This window comes from Ictalurus punctatus, chromosome 25 (assembly GCF_001660625.3).
Source record: "Ictalurus punctatus breed USDA103 chromosome 25, Coco_2.0, whole genome shotgun sequence".
Lineage (NCBI taxonomy): Eukaryota > Metazoa > Chordata > Actinopteri > Siluriformes > Ictaluridae > Ictalurus > Ictalurus punctatus.
The window spans coordinates 1,194,658-1,219,710 of NC_030440.2; the positions used below are offsets into that span (position 1 = coordinate 1,194,658).

At 38.3% G+C, this 25,053-nt stretch overlaps 1 long non-coding RNA gene across 1 annotated transcript; it reads left to right on the forward strand.

The window, feature by feature from the left end:
- The first annotated feature begins 444 nt into the window (after window positions 1-444).
- LOC108257627 (uncharacterized) lies at window positions 445-20,396 on the forward strand. The gene is made up of 4 exons (XR_001810496.3): window positions 445-519; window positions 1,540-1,643; window positions 3,384-3,448; window positions 20,071-20,396. It is a non-coding gene; the product is annotated as an uncharacterized LOC108257627 (long non-coding RNA).
- Window positions 20,397-25,053: the final 4,657 nt, after the last annotated feature.

The window sequence follows — 25,053 nt, forward strand, 5'->3', positions numbered from 1 at the left end:
ATGAAGTCTTAGACAAAGTGGTACTGGAGAGATGATAAAAAGAATTTATTGTTATTTGTCAAACATATAAATCTTTACATGCAATTACCAGCCTTACTAAAAACAAACAAAAAAAAAAAAAAACATATTTTCCTTCTTCCAAACTCTTTTGCTTTATGCTTTAAATTGGATTTACCAATTTAAATCTTAGTGACAGAAATGCCATTTCCTTTGCTAGCTCTAGGACTTGCAGTAGGCAGGCGTCTGAGTGTTGGCATGTCACAGCAAACCATTGACTCCATTTCACAGAATGTGCCATGAACTACAAACATGGACACCGACTACAACTCCCAAAGCTACACACTGTCATGGCAACTTCTCTTGATTAACTAATCAGACACACCTGTTCCCAATTACAATCTCAATCACACCACACTACTTAAGAGACACTCACACACAGCCGTTGGGAAGTCGATGGTCAGTTCTGTTTGGTTGTGGCTGGTAGTGTGAAACCACTAGGAAATGTGTCTAGTTCCAAGAGTAAGGAATGCAAGTTTAGAGTGATTTATGGGTTTTTTTTTTTATGAGGGTAGGGGTTTTATGAGGGTAGGGGTTTTATGAGGGTAGGGGTTTTATGAGGGTAGGGGTTTTATGAGGGTAGGGGTTTTATGAGGGTAAGGGTTTTATGAGGGTAGGGGTTTTATGAGGGTAGGGGTTTTATGAGGGTAAGGGTTTAATGTCCTACACAGTGGCTTAGTGGTTCGCATGTTCACCTCACACCACCAGGGTTTGAGCCCAGCCTCTGCATTTGTGGAGTTTGCATATTCTCCCTGTGCTCTCCTGGGTACTCTGGTTTCCTCCCCCAGTCCAAAGACATGCATGGTATAGGCTGATTGGTGTGTCTGTAGTGTATGATTAAATGTGTGTATGTGATTGTACCCTGTGATGGATTGGTACCCTGCTTTGTGCCTGATGCCCCCTGGGATAGGCTCCAGGTTCCCTGAGACCCTGAAGGATGAGTGATATAGAAGATGAATGGATGTCCTATCCTTTTGAGCAGCAAGTTATATTCTTATGATGAAAATCACATGGCAAAACTGTTAAACCTGCTGTGGAGCGTTTCGAGACTTACAGAGCAGCAGTAGGCCATAGGTAGTTTAGTGTGTTTCCTCAGGCATTTTGGCAGAGTTACTATTGGCACCCATAGTTTATTAGTCATCCTTTTCTGATAGTTTATATAAACAAAAGCAAAGACGTGAGGGATCAAAAACCCTCTAGTATACTGATAAACAGTAATTACTCTTAGCCTATCAGTGTTAATAGCAGACTTTCACAGTATCACAGTAAAATCTTTTCTAATTAGACTAGCTGACCCCCCTCATTACAGATTATAAACTTAGACAAGAAAACTCATTTTTATTAACATAGGACTGAGATTCTCGCCTCAGGCTAGGGAAATTGCTTAGACTATAATACGATTACAACCTTGCCTTGTAAAAACGGTCTTAATGAACTGTTTTTTGTGCAACATGACTTCTCATGTTCTCCCTGTCTCTGCAGTTCTTCTCCTTAACCATTCATGAACTTCTCAAACATCCACTAGGACATGTTGGAAGAACGTCCACTGGAAACGACACTGAAATCTGCATCTTAGCAGCTGTGTGGTATGTTCATTTAGTGTTGTATGTTCATATAGTGAGGAGCTCAGTATTCAGATCTCAAACGAGACTACAGGCTTAATATCCATACCGAGTGTTCTATGAGGGTTACGCACCCAAAAGAGAGTTTGTCAAAATGGCCTCAGTTACACATAATTCTAAACTTGTACTCAAGCTCATTTATCTTGCACAATACCAGATTGAGTGATAAGCAGTATTAAGTCCAGTGTCACTGCTTGATAGTTTGATATCAAAGTATTATCAATTAATAATATTGTCCATTTAAATTCAATGAAAAGTTGTTGTTGTTGTGGTTTCACATCAAGGACATTGGTGGGCACGGAATCTTAATAGCAGATACTGCTTATTTCAAGGGCGGAATTTTTTAAATGGATAACGTTATGAAGTAACTTAAAGTGAGCTGTAAGAATGCTTAACTTTTCATTTGAACTCTCTGCATGTATTTTTTTCTGTCAAACCTTGTTCTCAGTTTAATTCAACATTATTTTATTTACTGTACTCAAAATAGCTAATTAAATTAATATCCCCAACAGCACGGGGAGAACATGCAAACTCCGCACACACAGGGCTACGGTGGGAATCGAACCCCCGACCCTGGAGGTGTGAGGCGAACGTGCTAACCACTAATTTACTCAAGACAGACCTGGCAACCATGGATCCATGAAGGACACCCAGAAAATTTATTTAAGCATGTGCATAACTTGACTCTGAATATGCATAACTTTCACTGAAAAAAAAAAATATTCATGTAACTTTTGGACTTAACTCACTGACTTCACCAGCTCTGAACACAACCCTTAGAAGCCAGCTCGACATTTCTGAATAAAACATCTTTCAGAAACGGTTGAGTCAGTGAATGAACGGTGGCAGGCCTCAAGTACTTACAGCCGTTATCGGTATAACAAGTGATTTAATTCCTGATTCGTCTTAATGAGGGTGTTGTATATATTTGTGTGAATGTGTTTGTTTCTATCAAATACAGACCTCAGTCATTCTCTGGGACGTGACTCTGTGGGTGTATGTTATTCAACCCATGATTACCTTCTTAGGTTTTTGATGAAAGCGCTAGAGAGCGTGAAACAGCTGGAAAGACATTTAGTGAGTTAGCCTAAGAGTAAGAATAGATGTGTAAGAGTCCAAAGGATATCACAAACTGTTCAACATATAATATTCAGCAAAAATGGTCCGTATAAACAGACGGTTCAAAGCATTTCTCACGTGTTCACACTTTCAGTGGCATGTTTGAGAATCACACACATCTGATATTGAAGAAATCAACACTTAATAAACACCTGAGGTTATGCGCATCCGTCTCGGACCTTATTCACAGACAAACCTACGGAGAATCTCCCACTAACTATCCCAAACTGGTCATTTTATTATATCTTCTTTTTCTGATCGGCAAACTGGTCATATGTTCCAACATCCGAACCACTGAACAAAGATTGTGTGTATGAATTCCCAAAGGTACACTTAATTGTAATTCCCTCCTCCAGTATTAAAGCGTCTTGGGAATGCTGATATTCCAAAGGTCAGAACCCCATATGCTGTGCATTTACCGTCAGTTCCTGGTATGCATGTGGAACATATTCTACATGGATCGTAGAACATCAGTCTGTGTGAGAGCAAGAGCAGTCGTTTTCCTTGAGCTGTGATCAAAAGTCAGGGAGTTTTGAGCTTTATAGTCCCCGTTGACATGTTTTATTTTTTGCCTCCTTTTTTCAGTGTTTTGTGAAGTTGAACGGACACCAGCATGGCCCACCGCACCATCTCCATCCTTCCAGAATCAAGTATGAATATCCAGTTTTTCGGCCATTTGATCCGAGTATGAATTTATTTTGGTGCTTTATCACAGACTGTTCCCTTTTTTAGTCATGCATGCGGCATCTTAAATGCCTTTCCAAACCCTTGCATCTCGGTTTGCCATTAAGTGTTCTCAATTACAATTTCACATGGCGATACTGGCAGTGGTCTCTTCAGTCCTCGATAGAGCCTGAGTAGAGCACTTGATGTAATGGGAGCCATGTGTTTGCATGGTACATTATTAGCATACCTGTCTGTCTCTGTCCCGCCTGCCTACTCAACCACTGACTTCCTCTCTGCAGGATCATTCAGTGTGATACAGCATAGAAAAATATTCACAACAACACGAGACAAACCAGTCTCTGTACTCAATGATGGATATGATTTCTTATAACTTCTTTAAGATTTGGCTATATTTGGGCTTAACATTCGCATGATTGTCAGCTTAGCAGGGAATATTACGTGAATATTATAAGCCTTAAGTATGGTTTGGACTACTGCATTTACACTGCTGTCTGAGCACTCAATTCCAAATGTTCTGGGTTTTTCACTTGTTTGTAAAAGCTATGATAGGAACTGGAATGCACCCTTATCATATCAAATTATATTCAAATATCATTGGGGAAAAAAACGAGTCTTGTATGTGAATCTAAAGTTCAGTCAGCTTTTGCCTTTTATATAATGTGGGTTATTTCTTTTTGAAACCAAATACTGTTATGATGCATTTTTCCTGCATGTTTTTCGAAACAACTTGTGACAGACCGAACGACGGCAACCCACATTTATGGTCAGAAAACAGCAACTTGCCCACAGTTGCTCATTTATGATTGGTTGCTCAGCAGCTCCGACTTGTTTTCAGTCTATATTGAATCTTACGTACTTAGTTGCTTATTTGTTTTATCCTACAAAGGTCTTGATTTTTTTAAAAGAGGAAATTACAATGTAATTGTTTGTTTTTTTGCTTCATCCGATTAATATTGTTCATATAAGGACAAGTGTCTTTCTTTTATAGACAAGCTCTATGTCTGGTTTAGACTACTTTCGAAACACCTAGCCTCAAAACAGTCTATGTTTAATTTTAAGAAAACATCTATGTAATCTCTTTATTTAGATAAATAAGTATATAAACTCGTACAGTGTCATCTGTCATTACCATTCACTACCATTCTATTTACCAGCAAGCTGCAGACACTGAAAATGACACTTGGGTTTGTTTGGGGGTTTTTTGTTTTGTTTTGTTTTTTTAAATAAAAGCCGTAACTAGGACCATATTAAAGACAAAGATAGTAATTGTGGCAATTTAAATATTTCTAAAATTATGCATGTTCAGAGTATCAGTGGTTTTTCAAACCCACTTTTCTAAAGAGGTATGTCTACAGCTAAGTCTCTGTGAAAATCAGTCTATTAAATTATAGAGGTCAAATTTCTATTCAAATAACCGTTGGAACTTTTTTCAAGCTAAATGTTAACAATGATGCGTGTTTCTTTTGAAGTAATGCCACCATTAATCATTCGTTTATTTGAAAAAAAAGACTTTGACCACCTGCGTTTTTCTTTCCTTCACTGTAGGTTAATGACTTCCTGAATTGCAGTTAACGATTTTTCTCTTGCTTCATACTTTATTCAAGGTAACTACTCCGCGGGGGATCTGTGAGGTTAATAGTTTGTAAGCTTTTCTCCGTTCATGTAGGTAGAAATATAATCTCGAATTGCCTTCCTGTGATGCAGAAGTGCTGAGGTTTGTGTGTATACCTCTCTCACTGGGTCATGTCTCTCACTGAAACCCCAACCACTTTGTCTGCCAGCTCAGTCTTGTGAAACTATCATTACCAGCCCCAGATAAGCTATTTCATCTGCCAGTGGACCAGAAATATCCCCTGGGCAGGACACACAGACAGTGCATGATTAAGCAGGGCTGCTTTAAGAATCACTCTAAATATTTCACATGACAACACTTAAGCTTGAAAGGATTTAATGAATTACTGAATAACAGTTGACCCTGACTATTATTCCATCCATCCATTTTCTATAACACTTATCCTGCAGGGTCGTGGGGAACCTGGAGCCTATCCCAGGAAGCCAAGGGACACCCTGAACGGGGTTCCAATCCATTGCAGGGCTCAATCACACACTGATTCACACTTTCATTCATACACTATGGACACTTTGGACATGTCTGCCATGGATGTCTTTGGACCGGGGGAGGTAAGCACAGTACCCACAGGGCAGGTGGGAATCGAACCCCCAACCCTGATGCCCTGGCGGTGTGATGCCCTGGTGGTGTGAGGCGAACGTGCTAACCACTACCCTCAGGGTAGGACATTAAACCCATACCCTGACAAAATCCAATCAATCTCTCTAAACTTGCATTCCTTTCTTGCAACTAGATACATTTCCTAGTGGTTTCACTGTAGTTACAGGATAGTATTTCTTCATTAAATAATCTAAATTTAAATCTAAAATTATATAGCCCTCCTAGCTATTATTGTTATTGTTGTCGTTATTGGCGTTGTTGTCGTTGTCGTCATCATCATTAACGTAGTGATGAATGTGACAGTAAAATGAGAAGGTAAATTCCACTAGCTCAGTTGGGGAAGTCCACCTGCAGTCCCAGACCATCGGTATTTGTTTTCGTTCAGCAGGAGAACATACAAATCTGAGCATGTCCATCAGCAGCTTCACGTCGTCTCTGTATATGTCTGTCTTATTAGTTGTGTTCATTTTCCAGGTTTGTGTTCTTTTCATAATAATGCCTAGGGACGCTGTTCTATGAAAGAGCTGTTCACTGTTCCTGTCAAACAAAGATGCCCTTTGTCTGGATATACAAAGAGACCTCTGCCTCGCGGGGCCCGGTACATACTTTTTGGGCCGGTATCACCTGTTACCCATATCAGATTAAAAGCTCATAACTAAGTGTCAAAAGGCAGCTTAGCAATGTCTGACAGTGTCATTCTTCATACCGCTCTAAATTGTTGGGAGGAAAATATGTAGCCTGAAATGATTATGAATCTGATTATTCATATTTTAAGTGGAACTTTGCCATTGATCTATGACAATATCGGGCGGAAAAGTACACGCAGTTTATCTCTTAGAAATGACTGCAGTTTGTTTTTGCTCTGTTAGTTGAAAATGTATTGTTAGTCTAGGAAATGTAACACAGTGATGGTGGGGTATGGGGGACCCCTAAGGGACCATGGAACATAGTCATAGGGCGCCACGATTTTGTAATTTTGCTACAGTATTAACCTGTTTGACAGATCATTTGAATGGAAAGGCTTTTATCCAATCCTCAGTAGCTCAAAAACAAGTAGGCCTAAAAATGATATCAAATTGAATCTGTCAGTGGAGAGTTCCGGAATAAAATGCCCTGTGGCTCCAGTAAAACGCCAACATATTATTGTAGACATTTAGTCAAAAAGCCAAAAATTTGAATTGTTGGAAAATAATCTGTGCTGACAGGGTCCATGGAAGCTATTTCACAATTAAAGAGGTCCCTGGATGCAAAAAGTTTGAGACCACTTGATCTAATGGATCTCTATGTCTACTAGAATGCTCACCTTTTATTTTTCTCCACATTTCCCTTACCTACAGTACATGTGCATCAGGTCAAGGAAGGGGCGTCATTATACTATACTCTGAGATAATAAAGGCCTAGGTAATGTCTGTAGGGTTACGCCTATAGGCTATGTACTCAGACAGTCACGATGAAGAGCAGAGAAAGTGCCAGCTTGAGTGCTTCATACCCTGTCAGAGCAGGTTAAGACTGGGAAAACAAACAGCCAAAAATGGCAGATATGCCTCTGGTGCTATCTTTGCCCTTAGAGAATTTTTTTTCTGTTTTACCATTGTAATGTCCCTGGTAATCAGCGCTCGTTTCCCAAACATGAAAAATGAGAGAATAATGCATACACCGCTTTTAAAGTATGGAAAATTGATGGGAACATTTCTGCTTTTTGAACTTAAGTCTTCCATTAACCATGAAGGCTTAATGTTCTGGACAGCTTGTTAGAGAAACTTACATTTGACCTGTGGGTGAGTTCTGGTCTTTTACTAGCTAATAAAAGTAAGGGTTGCAAAGGTGGACAATACAGCTGTTCTTTCTGGCAAACTCTGTGATCTGCACATCTCATTTTGCCATGAAAGGCTTTTAGTATTTACTTCATAAGAGCAGTGATGAAGTTTATAGAATTTCCGTGGATACACAGGGGGCATACATTAGTGTTTTCTAATTCGTTACCGCACTTTCCAACAGACAGAACATTATATCCTCATGACAAAGCTATTCATTAGGTTAGAGTGTGTGCTAGAGAATAAATTACTGTACGTTACTGAAGCCAACACTTCTTGACAGGTCTGAGATTTGATGTGAAAGAGTGTGTCTCTTTAGAGATGATACTGCACATTGTTAGATGTATTTCATTAGTAATGTATGTATGAAGCTCATATCAGATGCTCATGGGAATGACAGGATACATTGTCAGGGAAAGACTTGGCTTAGCAGGCTGATTGGTGCTAGTTTTGTCCTGGTGACCCCTGGACTACTGGGTCAACAGCTCATGGGGACTTTTGTCTGTGAGCCAAGGCAGGCTAAGATTAGATTAACTGTCATTACCATGCCTCTGAATTAGAGACCCTGGTCTTTCCTTATGGTATTAACACACACCTGCCATCCCTAACTAAAGCGGGGATCATTTAGTACCTCCCTGAAAATCATGGAGGTAAACGATTATCGAAATACATTTGCATTTTTCATTTCTCCCAGTTGTAATCCTGCTTCACTGCAGGGAGACAGTGTTATTTCCAGGACAGTGGTTTTGTGTTAATTGGCTAATTTAACACACAGGGTCTTCACAACTTTGTAGCAAGTAGGAAGCCTTTTGGTTAGTAATAAATTGAAAGATGGCCATTCAACAAAATGATTTAAAGACAAATGACTAAGATTTGATTTTGCATGGAGAGGTTCGACATTAATCTAGCATGCAAGAGGGAGCTTCTGTTTATAGTCAAGGTCTCTTCAAGGAGCAGAGGCCTGAAGCCAGGTACATCAGAGCAATAGCCATTATATAAAAGGGTCCTGGTCTGGCGTGGGGCAAGTCAAAGTCAGCAGCCATGAAAAAAAAAAAACTTAAATTGAAAGATTTCTACTTGAGATCTGGCAGGATAAATAGTGGCCTGAACATTTTAAAATATATCAACATCATACTCTGTTTTTAGCTAACTGTATAAGAACAGAATTATGCAGAAATCGTTAGCGGAAGCAGCTCATCTCTCAGTCATGTGTGGGTGTGAAATCTAATGTTTAGTTTAATTGTTTAAATAATATAACGCATACGCGTAAAAAGGATGAAAGCACGGAAGCCTTTCGTGAAATATAGTGTCACAACACATGGAAAAGCATCTGTGACTGCTCCTTCGCACAGATCGTCTCCAGTTGCTCCAAAATCCTCAGTTCTTTGCTTATGGTTACTTCCACAGCTCATCTGGCTTTTCAATTAACGTTAGGTTAAGGGACTGAGATAATAATTTCAAAAGCTTAATCCTGTTGCACATGAACTATTTTTGTGTACATCTGGAGGAATGATTTGGATAATTATCCACCTGCATGGTCCAGCTATGACTCATTCTTAATCTCTCAGCAGGAGTAGCGTGACTTTTCTCTAAAATGACCTGGAATGTGACATATGAGTCTATTATATTGGTAGCCAACAAATCCTGCAACATCATATCTCATATCTCATCATAGTTCACAGTGGGGAACGTTTTTGTTGCATAACCATCCTTCTTTTATAATTCAAGTCCATCTGTTGTGTTTGTGGCCAACAAGTTCTGTTTTCAAATTAGAAACTGTAGAGTACATTTTTTTCTTCTGAGCTGCATCATGAATTTATCCAATGTCCATAAAATTCTCCCTTTTTTTTTTTTCCTTTCACTGTGCCAAATGTTTAATTAACTACAAAAGTAAAAGTACTTTAAACCATTATCCTAAGGTCCTTTTCTAGAAATAAGGCCATAACTATAACTTTTATCTTATTCATAAATTATATTGTTTTTGTTTCTGTCAGAGTTTGTAAGAAAAAAAAAAAAAATCCTTGGGGCCATTTTAAAAATTGACTACCAGTTCATTTTAAATTCAGATGCTTTAAAGGTTTTGTTGTTTGTTTGTTTGTTTGCTGAAGGGACTTAAAATGCACATTTTATATAAGTGCATTTTACCTTTGTTTAAAAATATCACATATCAAGATAATGTCATGAAAATTAAAGGCTGTGCCAGATTTGAAACATCAGTCACATTGATGATAATGTTGCTATAAACCAAGTAAACAGACTTGTCTTTTTTTTTTCTTTTTTTTTTTTCTTTTTCACTAGAGGAAGGAACTCAGTGGCAGCCCAACAAAAGTCTAGCAGTATATTAAAGTAATCTCAGAGAAAACTGAGAGACAAAGGAAATTACAGTTACACATATATCTAGAAAGATTCATAGCATACTCACAGTAGAATGCGGTCTATTTTTCATCAGATCAAAGCAATAATTCTGTTTTTAATGGATACAGTTTGTTTTTTGTGCATTTTTGGCACAAAGATTCATGATCTTGACAGTGATCCAGACAGAGTGACTCTACCTCACTGCTTAATCACAGTCTAAACTGTTGGAATGTTCACATGTACTGTATACTGCCACAACATAGATCAATCGCATCAGTACCCTCTATATAAAGAGATCTAGTTTTTTTTTTTTTTTTGCCAAAGGCACCTTCAGCTGCAAAATAAATGCCAACACATCACTGTTAAAATCCATCCATCCATCTTCTATACCACTTTATCCTTTTCAGGGTCACGGGGGAACCTGGAGCGTATCCCAGGGAGCATCGGGCACAAGGCGGGGTACACCCTGGACAGGGTGCCGATCCATCGCAGGGCACAATCACATACACACTCACACACCCATTCATACACTACGGACACTTTGGACACGCCAATCAGCCTATACCATGCATGTGTTTGGACTGGGAGAGGAACATGTTAATAAGAGTTAATTGTTTAAATCTTTCACTATAATGACTGGTAAGATCCTCTTTATCTCTTACTGGACTGTGTCAAAAGACAGAATTGCAGCAAAGCATTTGAATCATTTCACACCATGCAAGGAAAGGAGACCATTGAAGTCAATAAAGAGGACTTAAGATCAGTAATTTTCAACACAGTCAACACAGGGCACAAAAATAAGTGACTATAGAAAAATCCCATAAGATCATGTGTTCACTTAAGTCACAAAGTTCACGAAATCTGAACCCAATACCCTAGCAGAGTTCATTAAACAGTCTCTTACCATGGGATAATGTTTAGTGCATTTAGCTGGTGACTGGCTCAATGACCTTTGACCTCTTTCTGGTCTCCTTCTCTCCCTGATACAATTTATGCTATGGTTGAAGCCACAAATAGAGACTATGATTGTAGCATACTAATCAGATGTGAAAAGAAACGAGTGTGGCCATAAGAGAGAGAGAGACACTTTGGGTCTGCTCTTTGTTCATAGATGTTCCTGTGAGTGTTTTAGCACACGGCCTAGTTTAGGAGTGTTGTTTGAACCTGAGATCCTTTTATTTCTTGAGAGTATACAAGATCAATTCAGTCAATTTAAAAGGCTTCGATAGGCTGCTTGCGTTTTACAGTCAGTAAGTCTGAGTCTTGTAAATGTAGTGCTCTGAAAAAGTTTTTTTTTTTTTTTACACTTATAGTTTCCATTAAGTGATTAGTAGTGAAAAGACAATGCTTTCTTTTTAGTAGGCAGGAGTCTCAGACTGCAGAGTTGTGGCCCTTCCATGACTAAAATTTGACAACTTTGAGAATCCTGACCAGCTGTCTCACTGTGTGGTGAGGGACCTGCACAGCCTCCGACCGTAAGACCCTTCAGTGAATTGTGAGGATACCTCGATACGTCATATAACAACCACTGCATCCTCAAAAAGCCACCAGTATTGCAGACGACCCTTCTCATCCCACTCATGGAGTCTTCACCCTACTGCCATGGCAGATGGCACAGGAGCATCCGTGCCACCACCAGCACACTCCGCAACAGTTTCTTCCCCGGGGCAGATTACTCAACACCCTCCTGCCTCCCAACGCTCACCTCGGCTAGTCAAACATCTAACCCAGAATGACTCAGTACCACTGCACATGCACTTTACAAAGATGCATCAGTCACTTTTTTGCTGCCGATATTGCTGCCTTACTTGTGCTGTTACATTACACAATAGTTTACAGTTCACAGCCCATGTTCTCTGTACTTATTGTCCTGTGTATGTATCGTCTTGCGCTCATTTCATGCTGTTGCACCATGGTCCCGAGGAAATGACGTTTCGTTACAATGTATACAAACTATATAGAGGAATGACAATAAAAACCCACCTGACTTGACTTTGGTCTAAAGGTTGACTGTATAAGCAATACGAGAGAATACTTTTTTATTTGCAAACTTGTGCAAATGTCAAACCGGCTGGATTCTTTCATCTCCAGTTCCATCATCAAACTAGTTAAATGCACAAGCCACATTATTCAAAGATGTCTGAGAGACGTGATCCCTAATGGGTTCCAACTGGATTTTCATCCAAACAAAAACAACAGCCATTACTACAGGTCAGTGTAATCCACGCTCTTAAGTGTCTTAAATCCACATCTTGCTTGTGTATCCGTCACATGCATGGGTAATCAATGTGGCTTTGGGGGTGGGGTGTGTGTGATACTTGACAGATTACATTTATACACATGTTTGTGTCTGACTGTGGTATAAATTCCTCCTAGATGTTTTGGGTATCTCTCATGCAACGTGCCTGACCATCTGCTTTTGGTGAGTAGGCACATTCAGTAATAGTTCCGTAGTGCATTCTTTGTGGCTTTGTTGCAGCGTAAGGTATGACAAAATATCCTGTGCTTCTAGCATGATGTGCCAGAGCATCTGTGAAGGAATTTGTCTATCAATGTGCTGCCCTGTTTTCGGAAGATTACTTTATGGTTTTACCACATGAATATTGACTTGGAGGAAATTAGATACTCAACATGGTTCTTTCATACAACATAGGTATTTTATTGGATTTTAGGATAAATATTCCCAAAGTCTAGCCAGCAGCACACCTGTTACTCTTGAGATGAGTTTATTCAGACTTGAGTGTTCCATTATGTGTATACATTCATGATGGTGTGTGTCATACCATGAATAGCAGCTGATGAATCTGCCCACCATACCAAACACAGCATTCTTCCATTTCCCCCTGATTCAGATCGCTTTAAAAAGAGTTCTTACGGATCTCATCAGGCCATTAGACCAACCGGGATGGGGGTATTGCTTCTTATTATTCCTTGTGGTCTAAGTGACGAGAGTATGTTAATTGTTGGTGAAGAGCATGGCTGAGGCACTGTTCCAGATCCTGAAAGAGAACACATGCATTACGTGATCTTTACAAATTTCTGGGAATTGAAGCAATCTCAACCAGTCCCTACCACCGCCAAACCGATTGGTTAGTTGAGAGCTTTAGTATGATGCTTAAAAATATGTCATTTGTATTTTCATACACGATAATATTAGAAATTGGAATAAAGGGTTGGAAGCTGTATTATTTAGATTCCAGGAAGTGCCCCAGACCTTCATAGGGTTCTTCTCTGTGTAGTTATTATATGGGCAGAAGCCCAGGTGGGTGTTGAATATAATTAAAGCAAGCTGGGACGATGGTCCAACAACCAGTAAAAATTCAGTTCAGCACATACTCAATCTGAGAGAAAAACCCTACACACTGGGTCATTTATCGCAGGAGTATTTGCTTCAGGCCCAGGAAAGACAGAACTGTCTCTATAATAAGAGCTCCTAACTGGGAAAATCTGCAAAGACATTCCAATATTGCACAGTTGGTTGGGAAAGTCTAACATGGACAGAGAGAACACATGGCAGATTTCTTACCTCAAGCTCGATCTTGCAATGACAGTCGTATAGAGAGATTAGTTGGGACCCGAGTGCTCAAAAACATCAAATCCCACTCCCATCCCACTTTGATGTCATTTCTCAACATCCCACAGGATGGAACCTGAACAAAAATTTTTAAGACTGAATTTTAAGACACGTGCCTTCACTGAGCACACCCACCTCATAGAACACTATGTTACAAAGCTCATAGAACAACCCTGAAACGAGTAGAGGAGAAATGAGTTCAACGCTTGCAAAGCTATTTGTTCTGATAAAGCTTTAAGTGACTCACAGATTACTATGCCAAGGGCATGAGCCCAAGTATATTTTTGTTGTCATTCCATTCACATACATTCTCCTCTAACAGTACTAGAATGGCAAGGCCGATTCTTTTGTTTTTGCTATACACTGAAAACATTTGGGTTTGAGATCAAAACATGAATATGAGAAGACAGCTCAGCAGAAAGGGTGTTGATGAACCTAACTGCCTAGGGCAAAGCGGGCATAATGGGAGCCAAGACACAATGGAACCTAATGGTGGAGGTCATTACCATCTAGGCTATTCATTAAACTAAGGCTTTCTTAACTGAGCTACATAGTTCGGATTTCTCATAGAAAATTGTCTTTACCCATATGTACATTTGACAAATCAGAGAGACTTAAACTCATCCAAAGAGTCCAAAGACACCTACGCTCACAGAGCCATTCTGTTGAAGGTGATGGTGAATGGCCAGTGGAGTTCACTGCCCTGCTGAAGCTATGTAATCAGTGTAATCAGCTTAAGTTACACACCTATGCATCACTAGGAGTTAATCTCGCTTGAAGACAAAACCAGAGGGTGTAAACCAAAGCCCAAAGGCTTTAACGGAACCTCTGCAGACGTGCCGTTTATTTTTTGTTTGGCTTTATGTATCAAGCCTGTAAAAACATTGTAAAAACCATTTCAATGATTGTTGATGAACATAAAAGGGACCCTTGCTTTCTTTGGAAAATAAAATTGTGTTTCTGGAGCAAACACTCTCCTCTAGTACAGAGGATAGTTTTGTCTGCCCATGTCTCTTGCTGACACTTGTTTCAAGACAAATTTCCTCACACTGTGTCGATAAATATCTAGCCAGCTCCTGTTACCGCCTCCTTTCTTGAGCAGAGCTCCCAACTAACTGCTTCTCAAAGTGAAGTGGATCAAAAGAAGCTGTTAGCCTTCAGGTTCATTAGATAAATACCGTCCTATCTGTGTGGTCCTGATTAGACCGCTGGTGTCTTGGCATCTGAATAAACTGCAGCTCCTATCATGGAGCTGGATTGTGTCAGCTTCTTCGGCTGTTCTCTATAGAAAGCAGTGCCTGAGATAGATTAGGAAAATGATGTCACTGTAGTAGTCTTTCATGAGCACTTTTTGGGAAGATAATAAAAACCCAGACATTAAGGAGATGTCTGCACAGAAAACGACTTGTTCTTTATTTTCCATGGCTTTGGAAGAAATCCTTTAAGATGTAAAGGCTTCTCAAAGTTAATCATTTATGCGTATAAGCTAATTTAATTGAAATTGAATTTGCAACATATCTTTTACGAATAGAAAGCTGATTAAATGGATCAGTTCATCTTGTTTGTCCAGCGTCCAAACGTCCCCGTTTATCTAAGCCCACGAACACCCCTAACTTCTGGTGTATCTCCTACACAAACCCCAGACTGCTATTACCCTTTGAGACTTTTCAATCCGTGATATTCTATAAAATATACTCTTTAGCAGAAGTTTATGAATTCCTGATTTGAGTGATAGATGTAAACATTGTTTTAATGGAATATAAACCATCCATTTTGTCTTTTATGCACTATGGTGTTTATTGCTGAACGTCTGTTAAAGGGTCCCATGTAGCATACAGTACAATTCAAAATAAATGAGACCAGATTTGCTCCTAATCACAGTGAAATATACAGTTAAACATGTACTGCATATTAAACATTTCCTACAAGTGAATTTCATGCATGTTAGTCGATTTTCATTTTATTTTATTTTACATTATATTACGCACATTAACTGAAAATATATTCAATGAACCCAGTGACGCTCATATGTTTATAATATTCTTCAGTAGAAGCTAAAAGGACAAAAGAGGCTTTAAGATTGAATTTACATGTTTTTCCATTTAATGTCAATTTACTTCAAAAGCACAGAATCTCTAAAAGAAACATCACAGCTGGATGATCGTTTAAATGGAAATGATAGATTGCGAGTTGATGTCTGCCAACAATTCTGGGAATAATTTCCCAATGTTGTGTCTCACTCAGATGAACTTTACAATGCTGTGGAAAATTCATACTTGGAGATGATTTTCCAAAAGGTACTCAAAGTGGAATATTAGGCAATTTTTATTTTGTCTAGTTTATTCTCAATTGCATAGTGATTACAATCAGCAGCAGTGGAATCCCATGTTAAATAAGGTCATCCATAGCCATAAACTCACCGTGATAAAAGTGCCAGCTCACTGTTTCTGTATATTGCTTGGCAGTGCTGTGCAAATCCATTTAATTCAGAGTGGGGGCCAGATTACAAATATCAAGACGCTTGGCCAAAGATGTTTGATCGAGAAATTATTATTTTTTTATTTTTTATTATTATTATTTAAAAAAGTTAACTTGTCCTTTCAGAAGGCTTATTCTAGTAACTTTTATAAAACCATATAAATGATAAAAATCATATAACTTGAATGACAGCTCTGTTCAAAAATTTATTTGCGTGTACCATGTCAAGACACCTACAGTAAAGCAGCATGCATCCTTACATACATTTCACTATTTTACATATTAGACTGCACGCACCTGCAGATTTGTTTCCTAATGAGAAAAATGCTTTTTTTTTTTATTCAAGAATTCAACAAGGTCCAAAGTGTCCGTAGTGTATGAATGTGTGTGTGAGTGTGTGTGTGTGATCGTGCCCTGTGATGGATTGGCACTCTGTCCAGGGTGTACCACGCCTTGTGCCCGATGCTCCCTGGGATAGGCTCCAGGTTTCCCGTGACCCTGAAGAAGGAGTAAGCGGTAGAAGATGGATGGATGGATGGAATTCAACAATAGCAGGTTTAATACTAGGGAAACCCTTTGTTGCAGGGTTCTGTATAGAATCTTTAAGGAACAAACCCTTTTGGATGCTAGAAAGAACCTTTTTTCTAATAGTCTACTGTGACTACATGGTACACCAAGACTGTCAGAGGGTGGATTCTAAATAAAACCTGTTTAGCAAGAAAAAAAAAAACACCTTTTTTTTTTCCTAATGCTGGGCTGACAACAGATGAGTTTCACTCCAATTATAGCTATGATTCACAGTCAAGCTAAGTCTGTGCTGGTCTGTCCTAATCTGCACATCTGTGTGTCATCTGGAGCCCACTAGTATGTAAAAGGCATGGGCTAACGTAAAATTAAATTCGATTTTTGTTTCGACTCTGGACATAGTCTTATAGTGTGCATCGAATACTGACTCAAATCTGTACAGATTCTGTCAACAGTCAATAAAAATTATAAACTTGAAACATGACTAGAGGAAGGAAATCATAGCAGCAGCGGCGCTCCTTAATATTGGAAAAATATTGAACATTCATCAAAATTACACGTATAAGCACTGACAGCCATAAGCATACAGAATAACCCTGGCATGAGAGGGTTGATGGAAACCTTTTAGGCTATAATTTTATTGACTGTTGACAGAAACTGTCCAGATTTGAGTCAGTATTGCACACTATGACCACTATGACGCTATGTCCAGAGTGTGTGTGTGTGTGTGTGTGTGTGTGTGTGTGTGTGTATATATATATATATATATATATATATATATATATTAGTCTTAAGGACTGTTCCACTGGTGCATGTGCAATAATTGTTTATGGTTCACTGAACAAGCATGAAAAACATTAAACTCTTTCCAATAAAGATCTGTAAAGGGGCTTGCATGGCCTAGCCATGTCCTGGCTTCATTTATGGAGGATTTTGAAATTGTGAGTCCATCAGAGGGACCCTCATAAGCTTGGGATATTGATGGCAAATTGTCAAAAGGAATGGGCCAAAATTGAACTACAATGCTGCAAAAACCTAATTACCACAGATGTATCAAAGCTGTAACGGACGACAACAGTTTTGCAGCAACGTACTAATGTTGCTAATTTGTGGTGCCCAAATACTTTCTCCCTATCATTTTTTTTTTCTTTTAAACATATATTTGTTTATGATTTTGTTTGATATATACTTCATATTTATTACTACAAAATCAAAATGCCCAAATTATTTAAGTCCTTTTTACTAAAACCATTTAGTAGAGATTACAAAGCTACAGTGAAACTGTGATCAAAGCAAAAATATTTCTTTACTGTTGTCAGATATTACTTATTCTTATTCATATCACAAAGGTTAAGACAAGTTCAGTAGGCATGCATGAGTACTTAAGCATTCTGTAGCTTATAAAGGAATCATGGTAGCCTTCCATTAAGCTATCTTCTGGCTGCGTTAATAGAAGACCACCCACCAATGTTCTTCATTCCCAGGTATCATGTTGGAGCTTTGGAGAACAATTCTCTTAGTGTACTTGGCATGTAACTGAAAAGGCCACCCATGCTGCACATACAGTGGCAGCCAGAAGACCTGATAAAGGTTACATTTACTTGAAAGCACTCAATGACATAAACAAATGTAAAGAAAATGGAGTGATTCTCAATCGACTATGCTGACCCCTATAGGCATCTGTACACATAATGTCACCAATGCCCCTGTTAATCAGTGGGCATATTTCAGAACTCCTTATAAAGCAGTTTCCATACGTTTTGAGTGTATGTGCTCATGTCATGACGATGACGTTTAAAATCATATTTTGAATTATGATTAATAGTGACATTAAGTATTTTTATATGGGTATGCAAGAGTGGGAATAACAGCAAAATATTTGCAAGTGATATAACTATTTTAGAACTTTTTTTTATATATATAAAGTTTATGTAACACCATTTTACTCATGCTAGCTTGAAGAGTCAGAGAATCTGATTTCTATTCACGGTTAGCTTGAGGTGTTCAATTAGACATCATGTTTACAAGCATGTCTGCCTAGAAAACTGCTTTTGAATCGCTTTCGGCATGTCAGCCTATAGGTGGCTGTTCGTATCTCTCTCTCTGGAAAGAGACACACCGATTAGAGTTTCTCCCTCCGAAACACAAGTGCTTACAGATTGTCGGATTCGATTTGCGACTTTTTAAATGTTTAGGTTAATGTATTACTATTACATTTCGAAATGGTTTTTGGAAAAATCAGATCCCATTACTGGACCCAATTTCACGAAGCCTCATAAACTTGTGTTCAATGAGATGCTTGCTGCTCCATTTTATGATCGTTGTGTTGTGTTGTGAAACCCAAGGCTTTTGGGAAACTCAAAAAGTCCTGTTGTGTTTAAATTATGATTCATAAATTCATAAACTGGACCCTTGTTTCTTATAATAAAACACATGTCGCCTTACTTCATGCATGAGATTCACAAGTCATCCATCAGATGAAGAAGAACTGGTGTGTACCTATTGAGAATGACTACACAGGTTATGAACCACAGTATAAATTCTGGTGTTGCTTTGGTTACCAACTGTAGGTCCGAGTGAGTGATGAAATGCTGTTTACACAAGCCATTGCTTCAAAAGAAAACCGTTTGTTCCACACATTACTGGGTTTTGGATTTTTCGAGGTGGGGAGAGTTTAAGGGATCACTGGGAAAATGAACAGCGGCTACTTTGTCTGCCATCAGTTGAACAGACCTCACATTGTTCATATAGTGACCCCATGGAAATGGAGACTGGACATTCCAAGCATTCTGTGGCAGTACACGGCTGTAGTGCCCTAGAGGACAGGAATGAAAACCCTCATGTCCCCTCCTGCTTTGTCTTTGCCAGGACTGTTATGCAATTACTTCAGCATTTGCTTTCAAGATGTAACCTGTAGTGCTGTGGGACATTCTTGTTAGTTGTGACTTCAGTACAGGAGCAAAGCGTTGACCTGTGCTAGATACAGTTAATGACCTTTCAGCATTCCTTTCTTCATTTATGTTTGTGCCCAACAGTTGACTATTCACCTTCTCTTTTTGTTGTCAGAATTCTGGTTACCCTATTTAGTTCTTCCCAGTGAACTTTCTATCTGTTCCCATGACAAATGTGGCTTGGAATAGTAGCGCCCTTACTAATAATAAAAACACATTCAAGGCATTTCATTTATTCTTTTGGGGAAAAAAAAAAGTATGCAATCTGGAATCTGTCACTTGGGATTTGGTTAACCATTGACATTGACATAAAGCTAGCCATTTATAAATAACAATTGCTTTGAGCAAAATTCAATATTCCATTACCGAATTGCTTTCCATTCTCATGGGTTTGATTGTTTTCTGCCCCCACAGAAAGTTCAGGCTGGAGTTTTTAAGTGCACAGAGCATGACAACACTTGCTTATTTATAGCTGTGTCATGTAATTACATCAGTTAGTCATTGGTTGAGGAGCCAATATTTGTCTCGCATGCATTTCTTCACTTAAAAACAACTGCTCTTTGGCCCCTCAGGCAGTTTCTGTCTGTAGCTACAGTACCCTCACTAATTTTGGCAATCTTGGTAAATATGCGCAAATAAGCCTGTGAAAAATTTTTAGATGCTGCATCGAGTCTCGACTCGAGAAAACACACTGGACCGACACCGGGAGATGACATGGCTCCTCAAATCATCACCGACTGTGGAAACTTCACACTGGACTTCAAGCAGCTCGGATTCTGTTCCTCTCCACTCTTCCTCCAGACTCTGGAACCTTGATTTCCAAATGAAACGCAGCATTCACTTCCATCTTCCCCGTGATTGTGTGTGTACTGACCCAGACTGAGAGATTAAAGACTCAGGAAACCTTCGCAGGTGTTTTGAGTTAATGATCTGATTAGAGTCTTCTCAGGTCGACATTTCTGTATTATAAATTCTTTACTCTAATATTTTGAGATGCCGGAGTTTTGATTTCCACGAGCCTTAAGCCGTAATAACTTTGTTTAATGTATCTATAAAATAAGAAAGTTCCGCTTTTTTAATTAAATTATAGGAAAAAATGTACTTTTATACAATATTAAAATTGTTTGAGATGCACCTGTACACGTGTTTAATAATAATAATAATAATAATAATAATAATAATAATAATAATAATAAGGAATTATAATGATAACTATTTATTATTATTATTACTCTCATGTCACCATAAAATAAAGGAATATTTATATGCAAAACATTTTACACTGGAAAAATAACTCGGATTCCTCGAGCTGTGTAATTGAAATGATATAAACATCTTTAAAATGTTAGTGTGTGGGAAAATATGTCGTGTTTATTTATGCATGAACAGAAATATCCGTGAGTCATGGTTTTCAAGTTGAAATCAAGTTAATGAGTACAGGTTTGTGGGGGGTCTACATTTAAACAGGAAGTCTCTCCTCACTTTCCTATGTCTTAATAAGAGGCTTTATATAAAATAATCTTTTTATCACATGAAAAACTCAAATCATGCAGAAAAGCATATATGGAAGTCTTTTTTTTTTATATAGCTTAAGCGTGACATTAAACATGGATAAAAGCTCAGACATTAAACAATGGCTTTTGTTTGCTTTTGAAGTTATGAGGATATGAAAGAATTATATATCTCTCAGTGACCTAATTCCACTGGAAGTCCTATTAAATGGTCTCATGAAGATCCTTTAGCCTTTAATCGGCCTGTGCAGTTAATTTTATACCCTCAGAGGGTATTTATTCTTAAAAATGCCATAGTTAATAGCCTCAGATGAATTAAGCAAGCAGTCTTCTTTTGTACTAGAAGCCACAGACAAACATACTGCATTGTTTTGCACCTAATCTATTTAAGCCCTGCATAATAAGGTAGTTATTGTGGTATTAAATTAATCACATTCCAATTCCAGGCACCGCATTGTCAGGATAGGGGTACAATTATAATATACTGTATTATAAAAAATTAATTGTGCTCAGTTCATAACAAGATCGATTTTTAGATCTAGATCTCTAGGCACACGTTGGTTGTCCAATGGAGAACCATCATAGCATGCTTCATTAGCACATGTTCAAAGGAAAGCAGATGTTATGTGGTACATAAAGAGCCACATTATGCTCCTGTGGCTGCTTTCATATATCCTTCCATTACCACTCCCTTCCTTTGCTGGTGAGGGTCAGACCATGTTCACTTTCGTTTGAAGCTCAACTTATATGTCAAACAGGGCAGGGGCTTAATGGAGGAAATGTCCTCTATACAAAAATATTTTAATTGGCATTGATGCTATTTTCTGTCTTTTACTTACATGGAAAATAGCACAGAAAGGGTACAACTAGTAGCCTTGTGTGTGTTTATGTGAATGTATTAGTTCATCTCAGAAATACTGCCATCAAGTTGAAATATAGAGTCTACGTCCTTCTCCTCCCTACATCCTTCTTTTATCTTAAACCAAAATCCTGAATATCTGCATTAATCAGCCATCAAGCCTCTAATGAACTATGGGCTTTTTTATTTGCATCAGTATTGTTGGTTGTATGCCATCTACAGTGGTGCTTGAAAGTTTGTGTTAGAATTTTCTACATATCTGCATAAATATGATCTAAAACATCATCAGATTTTCACACACACCCTAAAGGTAGACAAAGAGAACCCAATTAAACAAATGACACAGAATATTATACTTGGTCTTCAATCAATGGGATGACAATCATGTGTGAGTATTTAAATAACAGGGATCTATCAAAGTCTGATCTTCACAACCTATGTTTGTGGAAGTGTATCATGGCATAGAGAAAGGAGATTTCTGAGGACCTCAGAAAAAGAGTTGTTGAAGCTCATCAGGCTGGAAAAGGTTACAAAACCATCTCTAGAGAGTTTGGACTCCACCAATCCACCAATCCAGATTGTGTACAAATGGAAGAAATTCGAGATCATTGTTACCCTGCCCAGGAGTGATCAACCAACAAAGATCACTCCAAGAGCAAGATATGTTATAGTCATTGAGGTCAAAAAAGAACCCAGGGTAACTTCTAAGCATCTAAAGACCGCTCTCTAATTGGCTGATGTTAATGTTCATGAGTCAACCATCAGGAGAACACTGAACAACAACGGTGTGCATGGCAGGACTGCAAGGAGAAAACCACTGCTCTTCAAAAAGAACATTGCTGCCTGACTTCAGTTTGCTAAAGGTCATGTGGAGATGCCAGAAGGCTAATGGAAAAATGTTTTGTGGATGGATGAGACCAAAATAGAACTTTGAGTTTAAATGAGAAGCGTTATGTTTGGAGAAAGGAAAACACTGCATTCCAGCATAAGAATCCTGTCCCATCTGTGAAACATGGTGGTGGTAGTGTCATGGTTTTGGCCTGCTTTGCTGCACATGGGCTGGGATGCTTTGCCATCATTGATGGAGCAATGAATTCTAAATTATATTAGAGAGTTCAAAAGAAAAATATTAGAACATCTGTCCATGAACTGAATCTCAAGAGAAAGTGGGTCATGCAGCAGGACAATAACCCTAAACACACAAGTAGTTCTATCACAGAACGGTTAAAGAAGAATAAAGTTAATGTTTTGGAACGGCCAAGTCAAAGTCCTGACCTTAATCCAATAGAAATGTTGTGGAAGAACCTGAAGCGAGCAGTTCATGTGAGGAAACACACCAACATCCCCGAGTTGAAGCTGTTCTGTACTGAGGAACATTCTGAGGAATGGGCTAAAATTCCTCGGAAACATTTAGTTGCAGTTATTGCTGCATAAGAGGGTCACTCCAGATACGGAAAGCAAAGGTTCACATACTTTTGCCACTCCCAATATTACATATCTGTATCATTTTCCTCAATAAATAAACGCCCGAGTATAATATTTTGTCTCATTTGCTTTATTGCATTTTCATGTGTTTTAGGTCATATTTATGCAGAAATATAGAAAATTCTAAAGGGTTCACAAACTTTCAAGCACCACTGTAATTGTTCCAGCCGTTTTACTTTTTATTTAATGAACCCTAATATGGTCAAATAATTATAGGCTGTAGATTTCAGAAGTCAAGGTATCCCAATTACGTCTCCTCTCTAGCTTTATATCCTTAATATTAGTGTTTATGTTTTTCTACACTCTTTTCTTGCAAGCAGAGTTACTCTGTCGTACCGGTTCTATGGAGATCGGTGTGTATGTAGTAATGCGACTATATGAGAACGATGTTCTGATTATCAAGTCTCTGTGAGCTGTTTTTCAACATGATATTGGATTTTTATCTACATAGGACACACATGGAGTTTAATAGATTCCCGGAAATTAATTTAAAACGAATAGATATTTAGCACAGTCTTGTGGATTTTGCTCGGTTTAAGAGTTACATCGGTCTCCTCAAGGCCAAATCTTCACACTGAGGGATTTCATATTTAGCCATAATATAGAAACTATGAAAATTCAGTTAGTCCTGTGGAAAATAGACAATTTTATAGAAAATTCTAAATAATACATGTATTATAATGCCCTGCAATTCTTGACAAGTTCACATGATGGTGCTAACATTACTAATGATCGAATGTAACATGACACTCAACTCAATCTTTCAGCTCAAGCTTCTGAAGCTCTCCATTAGAATTGGGGAAGGTTTCGATCACAAGAGCCATATGCCATTGGTTTCTTTTTACTTGACTCCCTCTGAGCTATACCACACACCCTTTTGTTATGGGCTGATTATCCTGAAGTTTGTATCCGAACACCACTTTTCTGTCAGTTTAGAATTCTTCCTTCGTACTTCCTTGATGAGTAAAACCTACAGTCAAACAAACTGACTGTACTTTATTCTACACAGTTTTGACTACAGAAATGTTTCATGATTTTTTGTTTGTCAAAATATCGTTTTTATATTTTAACTAGTAGTTGTAAGAATATTCCGTATGCTTTGCTCAGTTCACTTTACCCAGATGAGGACGGGTTCCCTTCTGAGTCGGGTTCCTCTCAAGGTTTCTTCCTCTTAAAACATCTTAGGGAGTTTTTCCTTGCCACCGTCGCCACTCAGTGTCTTGCTCAGTTGGGATAAATTCGCACCTTTAATATCTGTATACCGTGTTGATATTTCTGTAAAGCTGCTTTGAGACAATGTCTATTGTAAAAAGCGCTATACAAATAAAATTGAATTGAATTGAATAGAATTCCACTACATCCAACTTGATTTCAAGCCACTCTAAAAAACAAATGTTTAGGCTCAGAAATTAACATTTGACATCAATCTTTTTGAGTTATGACAACTACTAACGAAATTAAGTTCAACCAACGAACTCCACTGAGTTAGAGAAATGACTTTTTCCTCTACAATCAAATGTATTTTCAATTAACACTTAATTAATCATTTGTTTTTAAGCTACTCATAAAAATTAAGTTGTTCCAACTAGGTTTTTCCCCCCACATTATTTAAAAGGAATTTAAGTGTTATGTACTTAATTACCATAATCATTAACACAATTATGAAGTTTTTAAGTTGACAATCATTTTAAAAATGTAGTTGCTCCAATGAGATTTTCTCCAGTAGAACGCAGCCCTTTAAACCAGGAAAATGTACTAACTTTAAGTTGTATAGCAAGAGTAACTG